Below are 14622 nucleotides of genomic sequence, written 5' to 3'. Positions count from 1 at the left end.
TTTTGTAAGGTTGGTAGTAATGTTCCCACTTCTATTTCTGATTTTCAGAAGTAAATAATTCAGTCTTTTCTTCTTAGCCTAGCTAAAGTTTTATCTTTGTTGATTTATTCAAAGAACCAACTTTGGTTTCATCAGTTTTCTCTATTGTTTCTCATTCTCTATTTTTTAAACTCCTCTCTAATATTTATAATTTCCTTGCTTCTGTCAGTTTTTGGTGTAGTTTGCTATTTTTTCTCAAGCTCCTCGAGGTGTAAAATATGATTATTGATTTGAGATCTTTCTTTCTTTTTTTTACTAATTTATTTATTCTATTTATTTATTTTTGGATGCATTGGGTCTTCGTTGTTGTGCATGGGCTTTCTCTAGTTGTGGCAAGTGGGGGCTACTCTTCGTTGTGGTGCACAGGCATCTCATTGCAGTGGCTTCTCTTGTTGCAGAGCACGGGGTCTAGGCACACGGGCTTCAGTAGTTGTGGTGCGTGGGCTCAGTGGTTGTGGCTTGTGGGCTCTAGAGCGCAGCCTCAGTAGTTGTGGCACATGGGCTTAGTTGCTCCATTGGCATGTGGGATCTTCCTGGACCAGGGATCAAACCCATGTTCCCTGCATTGGCAGGTGGATTCTTAACCACTGCACCCCCAGGGAAGTCCCCTTTCTTCCTTTTTAATGTACGAATTTATCATTGTAATTTTCCCTCTGAATACTGATTCTGCTTCATTTCATAGTTCTGGTCCTTTGTGTTTTTGATTCATTAGTCTCAAAGTATTTTCTAATTTAACTTGTGATTTCTTATTTGACCCATTGATTGTTTAAGAATATGCTGTCTAACATCCACGTGTTTGTGAATTTTCTAGTTTTCCATCTGTTATTAATTTCTAGTTTCATTCCATTGTGGTGAGAGAAGATAGTTTGGATTATTTAAATATTTTAAAATTTATTGTGACATTTTTGGTTACCTAACATATGGTTCATCCTGGAGAATGTTTCATGTGAGAAGAATGTGTATTCTGCTGTTTATGGGTGGAGTGTTCTGTATATGTCTGTTACATCTAGTTGATTCATACTGTTTTTAAAGTCCTTTGTTCCCTCATTAATTCTGTTTGATAGTTTTATCCATTATTGAAAGTGGAGTGTAGAAGGCTCTAACTATTATTGTAGAACTGTCTATTTCTTTATTTCTTACAATGTTTGTATCATATATATTGAGACTCTGCTGTTATGTCTATATATGTGTGTAATTTTTATAGCTTTTTGTTGGGCTCTCCTTTTTATTGATATATAATATCCTTCTTTGTCTCTTGTTATAGTTTTGAATAAAGTTGATTTTCTCTGATATTAGTATAGTCACCACAGTTCTTTTTGGGTTATTATTTGGATGGAATACCCTGTTCCATTCTTTCACTTTCAGTGCATTTCTGTCATTGGATCCAAAGTGAGTCTCTTGTAGAGAGCATACAGTTGATGATTTTAAAACATTCCATTCTGCCAGTCTCTGTTTTTTATTGGAGAGTTTAATTCATTTACATTTAGAGTAATTACTCATAAGGAGAGATTTACTTATGCCATTTTGTTATTTGTTTTCTATGTGTCATATCTTTTTGGTTCCTCAATTCTTCCACTATTGCATTTTGCTTTCTTTTTTCTTTTTCTTTATTTTTATTTTCTTTCTTCATTTTTGGCTGTGTTGGGTCTTTGTTGCTGCACATGGGCTTTCTCTAGTTGCGGTGAGTGGGGACTACTCTTCGGTGTGGTGCACGGGCTTCTCATTGCAGTGGCTTCTCTTGTTGTTGAGCATGGGCTCTAGGTGCACAGGCTTCAGTAGTTGTGGTCTGTGGGCTCAGTATTTGTGGCTCACAGGCTCTAGATAGCAGGCTCAGTAGTTGTGACACACGGGCTCAGTTGCTCCACGACATGTGGGATCTTCCCAGACCAGGGCTTGAACCAGTGTCCCCTGCATTGGCAGGCAGATTCTTAACCACTGTGCCACCAGGGAAGCCCATCTTTTACTTTCTTTAACTAATTTTTTGCTGTCATGTGTTGTCTTAATCTGTTCAGGTTTCTACAACAGAAATACCATAGACTGAGTAGCTTACAGACAACAGAAATTTATTTCTCACAGTTCTGTGGGCTAAGAAGTCCAAGATCATGGTGCTGGCAGATTTGGTGTTTGATGAGGACCCACTTCCTCATTGACAGCTATCTTTTTGCTGTAACATCATATGGAGAAATGGGTGATTGACCTCCACTCTCATGAATAAATGACATCCCAAAGGTCCTACTACCTAATCCCACCTTGGGGGCTAGGATTTCAACATGTGAATTTGGGGTGGACATAAAAATTCACTTCACTGCACATGTTTTTATTTCCTTCTCATTTTTTTACATACATATGTTGGATTTTTTCTGGTAAGGATCTTTTAATTTTAAGTGGTAACAACATGTAACAAAAGATCTGCTCTCTTAATACATTTTAAAGTTAGTGTTGACTATAAGTACAATGTTATAAAGCAGATCTCTTGAATTTATTCATTTTGCTTAACTGAACCTTTATTCCCATTGATTAGTAACTCCTCATTTCTCCCTCACCTCAGCACCTGGCAACCATCATTCTACTCTTTGATTCTATGAATTTGACTATTTTAGATACCTCGTGTAAATGGAATTATTCAGTATTTTGGCTTATTTCACTTAGCATAATGTCACTGAAGCTAATTCATGTTGTCACATATTGCAGAATTTCCTTCAGTAGTCATTCTAACAGGTGTGAGGGCTTACTGTGGTTTTGATTTACGATTCCCTGATGATTAGTGATATCAAGCACTTTTTCATCTATTGGTTGGCCATTTGCATGTCTTCTTTGGAGAAGTGTCTACTCAGTTTCTTAGCCTATTTTAAAATCATATTATTAGATTTTTTACTATTCAGGTATAGGAATTCCATATATAGTTTGCATATTAACCCCTTATCAGATACATTGTTTGCAAATATTTTCTTCCATTCTCTAGGTTGCCTTTCATTCTGCTGTTTCTTTTGCTTTGCAGAAGCTTTTTAGTTTGATGTAGTCCCACTTGTTCATTTTTGTCTTTGTTGTGTGTGCTTTTGGTATCATATGCAAGAACTCATTGCCAAGACCAATGTGAAGAAATTTTTCCTTTATGTTTTTTCCTAGGAGTTTTATGGTTTCAGTTCTTATGTTTTAAGTCTTTAAGCCATTTTGAGTTGGCTTTTACATATGGTGTCAGTGAGGGGGGTCCAATTTCTTTTTTTTTTTTTTTTGCCTGTGGATATCAGTTATCCTAATACAATTTGTGGAAGAGACTATTCTTTCCCCATTGTGTATTCTTGGAACCCTTGTCAAAGATCAGTTGACTGTATATGTGTGGGTTTATTTCTGGGCTCTCCATTCTGTTCCATTGGTGTATAAACCTGTTTTTATGTCAGTAACATACTGTTTTAATTATTATAGTGTCATATAATTTGAAATCAGGAAGTGTGATGCCTCCGGCCTTGTTTTTCTTTTTCAGGATTGATTTGGCTGTTTGTGGTATTTTATGGTTTTATATTAATTGTATCACTAGAATTATTTTTTTCTATTTCTGTTAAGTATTCCATTGGGATTTTGATAAGAATTGCAATAATCTATAAATTGCTTTGGGCAGTATGGACATTTTAACAATATTAAGTCTTCCAATCCATGAACATGTTATGTCTTCCCATTTGCTTGGGCATCTTTTTCTTGTTCCTGATGTTTGAGGAAAAGCTTTCAGCTTTTCACCATTGTGTATGATGTTAGTTGTGGACTTATTACATATGATCCTTATTATATTGGGGTGCTTTCCATTCCTAGTTTGTAGAGAATTTTTTCATGAAAGGGTGTTGAATTTTGTCAAATGTTTTTTGGCATCTATCAAGATGATCATGTGGGGCTTCCCTGGTGGCACAGTGGTTAAGAATCTGCCTGCCAATGCAGGGGACATGGGTTCGATCCCTGGGCCAGGAAGATCCCACATGCCACGGAACAACTAAGCCTGTGCACCACAACTACTGAGCCTGCACTCTAGAGCCAGCGAGCCACAACTACTGAAGCCCGCCCACCTACACCCACGCTCCACAACAAAAGAAGCCACCACAATGAGAAGCCCATGCACTGCAACAAAGAGTAGCCCCAGCTTGCCACAACTAGAGAAAGCCCATGAGCAGCAACAAAGACCCAAAGCAGCCAAAGATAAATAAATAAATAAATAAATTTACAAGAAAAAGATGATCATGTGATATTTATCCTTTATTCTGTAAATATGGTGTATCGCATTAATTGATTTGCATATGTTGAGGGTTTTGCATCTATAATCATTAGGTATATTGGCCTGTATTTTTCTTTTTGTGTAATGACTTTGCCTTGCTGTGGTATCAGGGTAATGCTGCTGTCATAAAATGAGTTTGAAAGTTTTCCCCCCCTCTTCAATTTTTTGGGACAGGGTTTGAGAAGTGTAGGTGTTAATTTCTCTTTGTTGTGCATTAAAATTCACTAGTGAGGCCACATGGTCCTGGGCTTTCCTTTGTTGGGAAGTTTTTGATTACTGATTCAACCTCCATACTAGTTATAGGCATGTTCAGACTTTCTATCTCTTCAAGATTCAGTCTTGGTAGATTGTATGTTTCTAGGAATTTTCCCATTCTTCTAGATCATTCAGTTTGTTGTGGTTTCAAGATTTTTTTTTTTGTATTTTTCTGTCACCAGTTGTAATGTATCTTCTTTTATCTCTGGTTTATTTGAGTCGTCTTTTTTCTTTTTTTAAAATAATTTTTATTGGACTATAGTTGCTTTACAATATTGTGTTAGTTTCTGCTGTGCAGCAAAGTGAATCAGTTATATGTATACATATATCCACTCTTTTTTAGATTTCCTTCCCATTTAGGTCACCACAGATCGTTGAGTAGAGTTCCCTGTGCTCTACAGCAGGTTCTCATTAGTTTTCTATTTTATACATAGTAGTGTATATATGTCAATCCCAATCTCCCAATTCATTCCACCCCCCCCTTTCCCCTCTTGGTAACCATAAGTTTGTTCTCTACATCTGTGAGAGTCCTCTTTTTCTCTTAACTGGCTAAAGTTTTATCAATTTGGTTTATCTTTTAAAAATCCAACTCAGTTTCATTGATTTTTTTTCTTGTTGTTTTCCTATTTTCTATTTTGTTTATTTCTGCTCTAATGTTTATTATTTCCTTCCTTCTGCTAACTTTGGTCTTAGTTTGTTCTTTTTCTAGCTCACTGAGATGTAAATTTGGGTTCTGTATTTGGGTTGTTTCTTCTTTTTTAATGTAGGTGCTTATCATTATGAATTTCACTCTTGGTGCTGTCTTTGCTGCACCTCATTAAGTATTGGTATGTTTCATTTCCATTTGTCTTGAGATATTTAAAATTTCCTTTTTGACTTTTTCTTTGACCCAATTTTTTTTCAAGATTGTATTGTTTAATTTCCACATATTTGTGAATTTTCAAGTTTTACTTCTGTTAAAAATTTCTTCCAGTTTTATTGAGATATAATAGATGTACACCACTGTGTAATTTTAATGTGTACAGCATAATGACTTGACTTTTATATATTGTGAAATGATTACCACTATAAGTTAATGTCCAACATCACATGTAGAAACAAAAATAAGAAAAAATAATATTTTTGCCTTGTGATGAGAGCTCTTAGCATCTACTCTCTTAATAATGTTCAAATATACTATATACTTATACATCAGTATTAACGCTAGTCATCATGTTGTAGATTACATGCCCAGTACTCATTTATTAACTGGACATTTGTACCTTTGGGCCTCCTTCATCCAATTCTTCCACCCTGCCACCTCCCATCTCGTAACCACAAACCTGATTTCTTTTTCTATGAGTATTTTTTTTTAAAGTTTCAACATATAAGAGAGATCATACAGTATTCGTCTTTCTCTTTTCTGACTTACTTTACTTAGCACAATACTCTCAATTCCATCCATGTTGTCACCGATAGCAGGATTTCCTTCCCTTTTTTTTTTGATTTCCTTCCTTTTGATGGCTAAATATTATTCCATTGTATATATACATCAAAACATTTTTATACATTCATTCATCAATGAACCCTAAGGTTGTTTCCATATCTTGGTTATTATGAACAATGCTGCTATTAATATGGGGGTCAAGATATCTCAGACAAAATGTTTCCATTTCCTTTTAATGTATTTCCAGAAGTGGAGTTTCTGGATCATATGATAGTTCTATTTTTAATTTTTTGAGGAACCTCCATACTGTTTTCAATATTGGCTGTAACAATTTACAATTCCACCAGTAATGCACAAGTGTTTCCTTTCTCCACATTCTCACCAGCATTTGTTATCTTTATCTTTTTTTTAAATAATAATCATTCTGACAGGTGTGAGGTGATATCTGATTGTGGTTTTGACTTGCATTTCTCTCATGATTAGCTATGAGCAACTTTTCATGTACTTTTTGGCCATTCATATATCTTCTTTGGAAAAATGTCTTTGAAGGTCCTTTGCCTGTTTAAACTATTGGAATATTTGTATATATTTTTTTCTATTTTGCATGAGTTTTAAAATATGTGTTGGATATTAACCCCTTATCAAATATATGGTTTAAAAATATTTCTTCCCATTCCATAGGTTGTTTTCTCATTTTGTTGATCCTTTTTGAAAAATTGCAGTACAGTTGATTTCTAATATTATATTAGTTTCAGGTATACAGCATAATGATTCTGTACTTTTACAAATTATATTCAATTAAAAGTTATTACAAGATAATGGCTATAATTCCCTGTGCTATGCAATATATCCTTGTTGCTCATCTATTTTATACATAGCAGTTTGTATCTCTTAATCCCATACCCCTAATTTGTCCCTCCCCTCCTCTCCCTCCTTTGGTAACCACGAGTTTGCATTCTATATCTGTGAGTCTGTTTCTGTTTTGCATATACATTCATTTGTATGTATTTTTAGATTCCACATATAAGTGCTATCTTACAGTATTTGTCTTTGTCTGACTTATGTCACTAAGCATAATATTCTCTAGCTCTATCCACATTCCTGCAAAGGGCAGAACTTCATTCTTTTTATGGCTAAGTAATATTCCATGTATAAATATATCACATCTTCTTTTTTTTTTTAATCAGTCATCAATTTTATACACATCAGTGTATACATGTCAATCCCAATCACCCAATTCAGCACACCACCATCCCCACCCCACTGCGGTTTTCCCCCCTTGGTGTCCATACGTTTGTTCTCTACATCTGTGTCTCAACTTCTGCCCTGCAAACTGGTTCATCTGTACCATTTTTCTAGGTTCCATATACATGCGTTAATATACGATATTTGTTTTTCTCTTTCTGCCTTACTTCACTCTGTATGACAGTCTCTAGATCCATCCACGTCTCAACAAATGACTCAATTTCGTTCCTTTTTATGGCTGAGTAATATTCCATTGTATATATGTACCACATCTTCTTTATCCATTCGTCTGTTGATGGGCATTTAGGTTGCTTCCATGACCTGGCTATTGTAAATAGTGCTGCAATGAACATTGGGGTGCATGTGTCATTTTGAATTACGGTTTTCTCTGGGTATATGCCCAGTAGTGGGATTGCTGGGTCATATGGTAATTCTATTTTTAGCTTTTTAAGGAACCTCCATACTGTTCTCCATAGTGGCTGTATCAATTTACATTCCCACCAAAAGTGCAAGAGGGTTCCCTTTTCTCCACACCCGCTCCAGCACTTGTTGGTTGTAGATTTTCTGATGATGCCCATTCTAACTGGTGTGAGGTGATACCTCATTGCAGTTTTGATTTGCATTTCTCTAATAATTAGTGATGTTGAGCAGCTTTTCATGTGCTTCTTGACCATCTGTATGTCTTCTTTAGAGAAATGTCTATTTAGGTCTTCTGCCCATTTTTGGATTGGGTTGTTTGTTTCTTTAATATTGAGCTGCATGAGCTGTTTATATATTTTGGAGATTAATCCTTTGTCCGTTGATTCATTTGCAAATATTTTCTCCCATTCTGAGGGTTATCTTTTCGTGTTGTTTATGGTTTCCTTTGCTGTGCAAAAGCTTTGAAGTTTCATTAGGTCCCATTTGTTTATTTGTGTTTTTATTTCCGTTACACTAGGAGGGGGATCAAAAAAGATCTTGCTGCGATTTATGTCAAAGACTGTTCTGCCTATGATTTCCTCTAAGAATTTTATAGTGTCTGGTCTTACATTTAGGTCTCAAGTCCATTTTGAGTTTATTTTTGTGTATGGTGTTAGGGAGTGTTCTAATTTCATTCTTTTACATGTAGCTGTCCAGTTTTCCCAGCACCACTTATTGAAGAGACTGTCTTTTGTCCATTGTATAGCCTTGCCTCATTTGCCATAGATCAGTTGACCATAGGTGGGTGGGTTTACCTCTGGGCTTTCTATCTTGTTCCATTGATCTATGTTTCTGTTTTTGTGCCAGTACCATATTGTCTTCATTACTGTAGCTTTGTAGTATAGTCTGAAGTCAGGGAGTCTGATTCCTCCAGCTCCGTATTTTTCCCTCAAGACTGCTTTGGCTATTCGGGGTCTTTTGTGTCTCCATACAAATTTTAAGATGATTTGTTCTAGTTCCATAAAAAATGCCATTGGTAATTTGATAGGGATTGCATTGAATCTGTAGATTGCTTTGGGTAGTATAGCCATTTTCACAATATTGATTCTTCCAATCCAAGAACATGGTATATCTCTCCATCTGTTGGTATCATCTTTAATTTCTTTCATCAGTGTCTTATAGTGTTCTGCATACAGGTCTTTTATCTCCCTAGGTAGGTTTATTCCTAGGTATTTTATTATTTTTGTTGCAATGGTAAACGGGAGTGTTTCCATAATTTCTCTTTCAGATTTTTCATCATTAGTGTATAAGAATGCAAGAGATTTCTGTGCATTAATTTTGTTTCCTGCAACTTTACCAAATTCATTCATTAGCTCTAGTAGTTTTCTGGTGGCATTTCTAGGATTCTCTATGATAGTATCATGTCATCTGCAAACACTGACAGTTTTACTTCTTCCTTTCCAATTTGTATTCCTTTTATTTCTTTTTCTTCTCTGATTGCTGTAGCTAGGACTTCCAAAACTATGTTGAATAATAGTGGTGAGAGTGGACATCCTTGCCTTGTTCTTGATCTTAGAGGAAATGATTTCAGTTTTTCACCATTGAGAATGATGTTTGCTGTGGGTTTGTGGTATATGACCTTTATTAGGTTGAGGTAGATTCCCTCAATGCCCACTTTCTGGAGAGTTTTTATCATAAATCAGTGTTGAATTTTGTCAAAAGCTTTTTCTGCATCTATTGAGATGATCATATGATTTTTATTCTTCAATTTGTTAATATGGTGTATCACATTGATTGATTTGTGTATATTGAAGATTCCTTGCATCCCTGGGATAAATCCGACTTGATCGTGGTGTATGATCCTTTTAATGTGTTGTTGGAATCTGTTTGCTAGTATTTTGTTCAGGATTTTTGCATCTATCTTCATCATTGATATTGGTCTGTAATTTTCTTTTTTTGCAGTTTCTTTGTCTGCTTTTGGTATCAGGGTGATGGTGGTCTCATAGAATGACTTTGGGACTGTTCCTTCCTCTGCAATTTTTTGGAAGAGTTTGAGAAGGATGGGTGTTAGCTCTTCTCTAAATGTTTGATATAATTCACCTATGAAGCCACCTGGTCTTGGACTTTAGTTTGTTGGAAGATTTTTAATCATGGTTTCAATTTCATTACTTGTGATTGGTCTGTTCATATTTTCTATTTCTTCCTGGTTCAGTCTTGGAAGGTTATACCTTTCTCAGAATTTGTCCATTTCTTCCAGGTTGTCCATTTTATTGGCATAGAGTTGCTTGTAGTAGTCTCTTAGGATGCTTTGTATTTCTGCGGTGTCTGTTGTAACTTCTTTTTCATTTCTAATTTTAATGATTTGAGTCCTCTCCCTCTTTTTCTTGATGAGTCTGGCTAATGGCTTATTAATTTTGTCTATCTTCTCAAAGAACCAGCTTTTAGTTTTATTGATCTTTGCTATTGTTTTGTTTGTTTCTGTTTCATTTATTTCTGCTCTGATTTTTATGATTTCTTTCCTTCTACTAACTTTGGGTTTTGTTTGTTCATCTTTCTCTAGTTCCTTAGGTGTAAGGTTAGATTGTTTACTTGAGATTTTTCGTGTTTCTTTAGGTAGGCTTGTAGAGCTATAAACTTCCCTCTTAAAACTGCTTTTGCTGCATCCCATAGGTTTTGGATCTTCGTGTTTTCATTGTTATTTGTCTCTAGGTTGTTTTTGATTTCCTCTTTGATTTCTTCAGTGATCTCTTGGTTATTTTGAAACCTATTGTTTAGCCTCCATGTGTTTGTGTTTTTTCGTTTTTTCCCCTGTAATTCATTTCTAATCTCATAGCGTTGTGGTCAGAAAAGATGCTTGATATGATTTTAATTTTCTTAAATTTAGTGAGGCTTGATTTGTGACCCAAGATGTGATCTATCCTGGAGAATGTTTTGTGCGCCCTTGAGAAGAACGTGTAATCTGCTGTTTTTGGATGGAATGTCCTATAAATATCAATTAATTCTATCTGGTCTATTGTGTCATTTAAAGCTTCTGTGTCCTTATTTGTTTTCATTTTGGATGATCTGTCCATTGGTGTAAGTGAGGTTTTAAAGTCCCCCACTATTACTGTGTTACTGTTGATTTCCTCTTTTATAGCTGTTAGCAGTTGCTTTATGTATTGAGGTGCTCCTATGTTGGGTGCATATATATCTATAATTGTTATATCTTCTTCTTGGATTGATCCCTTGATCATTATGTAGTGTCCTTCGTTGTCTCTTGTAACATTCTGTATTTTAAAGTCTATTTTATCTGATATGAGTATAGCTGCTCCAGCTTTCTTTTGATTTCCATTTGCATGGAATATCTTTTTCCATCCCCTCACATTCAGTCTGTATGTGTCCCTAGGTCTGAAGTGGGTCTCTTGTAGACAGCATATATATGGGTCTTGTTTTTGTATCCAGTCAGCAAGCCTGTGTCTTTTGGTTGGAGCCTTTAATCCATTCACATTTAAGGTAATTATCGATATGTATGTTCCTATGACCATTTTCTTAATTGTTTTGGGTTTGTTTTCGTAGGTCCTTTTCTTCTCTTGTGTTTCCCACTTAGAGAAGTTCCTTTAGCATTTGTTGTAGAGCTGGTTTGGTGGTGCTGAATTCCCTTAGCTTTAGCTTGTCTGTAAAGCTTTTGATTTCTCCACTGAATCTGAATGAGATCCTTGCTGGGTAGAGCAATCTTGGTTGTAGGTTCTTCCCTTTCATCACTTTAAGTATATCATGCCACTCCCTTCTGGCTTGTAGAGTTTCTGCTGAGAAATCAGCTGTTAACCTTATGGGAGTTCCCTTGTATGTTATTTGTCGTTTTTCCCTTGCTGCTTTCAATAATTTTTCTTTGTCTTTAATTTTTGCCAATTTGATTACTATGTGTCTCAGCGTGTTTCTCCTTGGGTTTATCCCGTATGGGACTCGCTGTGCTTCCTGGACTTGGGTGGCTATTTCCTTTCCCATGTTAGGGAAGTTTTCAACTATAATCTCTTCAAATATTTTCTCTGGTCCTTTCTCTCTCTCTTCTCCTTCTGGGACCCCTATCGTGAGAATGCTGTTGCGTTTAATGTTGTCCCAGAGGTCTTTTAGGCTGTCTTCATTTCTTTTCATTCTTTTTTCTTTAGTCTGTTCCGCAGCAGTGAATTCCACCATTCTGTCTTCCAGGTCACTTATCCGTTCTTCTGCCTCAGTTATTCTGCTATTGATTCCTTCTAGGGTAGTTTTCATTTCAGTTATTGTATTGGTCATCTCTGTTTGTTTGTTCTTTAATTCTTCTAGGTCTTTGTTAAACATTTCTTGCATCTTCTCGATCTTTGCCTGCATTCTTATTCCGAGGTCCTGGATCATCTTCACTATCATTATTCTGAATTCTTTTTCTGGAAGGTTGCCTATCTCCACTTCATTTAGTTGTTTTTCTGGGGTTTTATCTTGTTCCTTCATCTGGTATATAGCCCTCTGCCTTTTCATCCTGTCTTGTCTTGAATGTGGTTTTTGTTCCACAGGCTGCAGGATTCTAGTTTTTCTTGCTTCTGCTGTCTGCCCTCTGGTGGTTGAGGCTATCTAAGAGGCTTGATGGGAGGCTCTGGTGATGGATATAGCTGACTGTTGCTGTGGTGGTCAGAGGTCAGTAAAACTTTAATGCACTTGACTTTTGATGGGTGGGGCTGGGTTCCCTCCCTGTTGGTTTTTTTGCCTGAGGCAACCCAACACTGGAGCCTACCTGGGCTCTTTGGTGGGGCTAATGACAGACTCTGGGAGGGCTCATGCCAAGGAGTACTTCCCAGAACTTCTGCTGCCAGTGTCCTTGTCCCCACGGTGAAACAGAACCACCCCCTGCCTCTGCAGGAGACCCTCCAACACTAGCAGGTAGGTCTGGTTCAGTCTCCCGCGGGGTCACTGCTTCTTCCCCTGGGTCCCAATGTGCACACTATTTTGTGTCTGCCCTCCAAGAGTGGGGTCTCTGTTTCCCCCAGTCCTTTCGAAGTCCTGTAATCAATTCCCACTAGGCTTCAAAGTCTGATTCTCTATGAATTCCTCCTCCCGTTGCCGGACCCCCAGGTTGGGAAGCCCGATGTGGGGCTCAGAACCTTCACTCCAGTGGGTGGACTTCTGTGGTGTAAGTGTTCGCCAGTGTGTGTCACCCACCCACCAGTTATGGGATTTGATTTTACTCTGATTGCGCCCCTCCTACCATCTCAATGTGGCTTCTCCTTTGTCTTTGGATGTGGGGTATCTTTTTTGGTGAGTTCCAGTGTCTTCCTGTCAATGATTGTCCAGCAGCTAGTTGTGATTCTGGTGTTCTCGCTAGAGGGAGTGAAAGCACGTCCTTCTACTCCGACATCTTTGTTCCTCAGCTATCACATCTTCTTTATCCGTTCATCTGTTAATGAACATCTGGGTTGTTTCTGTGTCTTGGCTATTGCCGATAGTGCTGCTGTGAACATTGGGGTGCATGTGTCTTTTAAAATTAGTGTTTTCATATTCTTCAGATATACACCCAAAAGTGGAATTGCTGGGCAATATGGTAGTTCTATTTCTAGTTTTTTGAGAAACCTCCATAATGTTTTCCAGAGTGGCTGCAGCATTTTACATTCCCACCGATATTGTACAAGGGTTCCCTTTTTTCCACATTCTCTCCAACATTTGTTACCTGTAGACTTTTTGATGATAGCCATTCTGCCTGGTATGAGGTGATAGCTCATTGCTGTTTTGATTTGCCTTTCTCTCACAATTTGTGATGTTGAGCATCTTTTCATGTGCCTGTTGGCTATCTGTGTATCTTCTTTGGAGAAATGTCTATTCAGGTCTTCTGCTCATTTTTTAATCAGGTTGTTTGTTTTTTGATAGAGTTGTATGAGCTGTTTATATATTCACTCCTATTCTTATTTTTGAAGGACAGTTTTATAGGTATATGTAATTGGTTGGCAGTTGTGTTGTTTTTTTTAATTTTAGCACTTTGAATATACCATCACACTCCCTTTTGATGTGCAAGGTTTGTGCTGAAAAATCTTATGTTACAATTTGCTTTTCTTTTTCCGCTTTCAAAATTCTGTTTTACTTGGACTTTTGACAATTTGATTATGATGTATCTTGGTGTGGATTTCTTTGCTTTTATTTGATTGGTTTCTTTTGGGCTTCTTGTATCTGGATGGCCATTTCCTTTCAGAGATCTGGGAAGTTTTCAACCATTATTCCTTTGACTAAGCTTTCTGGTCTTTTCTCTCTTTACTTTCTGCAATACTCATAATGCATATATTGGTCTGTTTCATGGTGTTTCATAAGTCCCTGAAGCTTTATTCATTCTTTTTCAATTTATTTCTTTTTATTCTCTGACTGACCTATTTTCAAGAACCCTTCTTTGAGTTTGATAATCATTTCTTCTCGTTGATCTAGTCTGCTCTTGAACCTCTTTAATTAAAATTTCAGTTTAGCTCCACGATTTCTCTTTGGTACTATAAAGATATTTTCTATTTCTTTGTTGAAATTTTCTCTTTGTTCATGCATTATTCTCTTGACCTCAGCAAACATCTTTCCAACAGTCATTTTGAATTCTCTGTCAGCTAAATCAATAACTCTATTTCATTAAGGTTGGTTTCTGGAGATTTAACTTACTCCATTTTTGGGGATGTCTTTTACTAATTTTTCATTTTCTTTCACTCTTTGTGTTGGTCTCTGTTCATTAGACAATGTAGACACCTCTCCTAGTCTTCAAGGACTGGCCTTGTAACAGAGAAGACCTCCTACCAATCTGCTTGGCTTGAGATTCTGGGTATCTCCTTCCTTTCCCAGAGCAAATCAGCTTTGATTTTGTTAGATCACTCTGTGATGAATGGAGGCAGGAGGGTGAAACTATAGCATATATTAACCCCAAACCACCACCTCCATTCTCCCTAGGTGGCTAGACTGCACCAGATCCATCAGAGCTCCAAGACTGGTAAGACAGATGACAGTCCTTTGGACAACCCTGGAGAAGTTGGGG

At 36.8% G+C, this 14622-nt stretch overlaps 1 long non-coding RNA gene and 1 pseudogene across 2 annotated transcripts in view; one reads left to right on the top strand and one right to left on the bottom strand.

Annotated features, from left to right (window-relative positions):
- LOC309620687 (large ribosomal subunit protein uL16 pseudogene) overlaps positions 1 to 14622 on the bottom strand; it is a 577085-nt pseudogene that overhangs the window by 309603 nt on the left and 252860 nt on the right. The gene's annotated exons all lie outside the window — the stretch shown is intronic.
- LOC309620804 overlaps positions 1 to 14622 on the top strand; it is a 102178-nt gene that overhangs the window by 71284 nt on the left and 16272 nt on the right. The window contains exon 2 of the long non-coding RNA XR_014239648.1: positions 14538 to 14577. This is a non-coding gene — a long non-coding RNA (uncharacterized lncRNA). The remainder of the gene's footprint in view (positions 1 to 14537; positions 14578 to 14622) is intronic.

This window comes from Balaenoptera borealis, assembly GCF_965194805.1.
Source record: "Balaenoptera borealis genome assembly, chromosome: X".
Lineage (NCBI taxonomy): Eukaryota > Metazoa > Chordata > Mammalia > Artiodactyla > Balaenopteridae > Balaenoptera > Balaenoptera borealis.
This window is presented reverse-complemented; position numbering and strand designations above follow the sequence as displayed.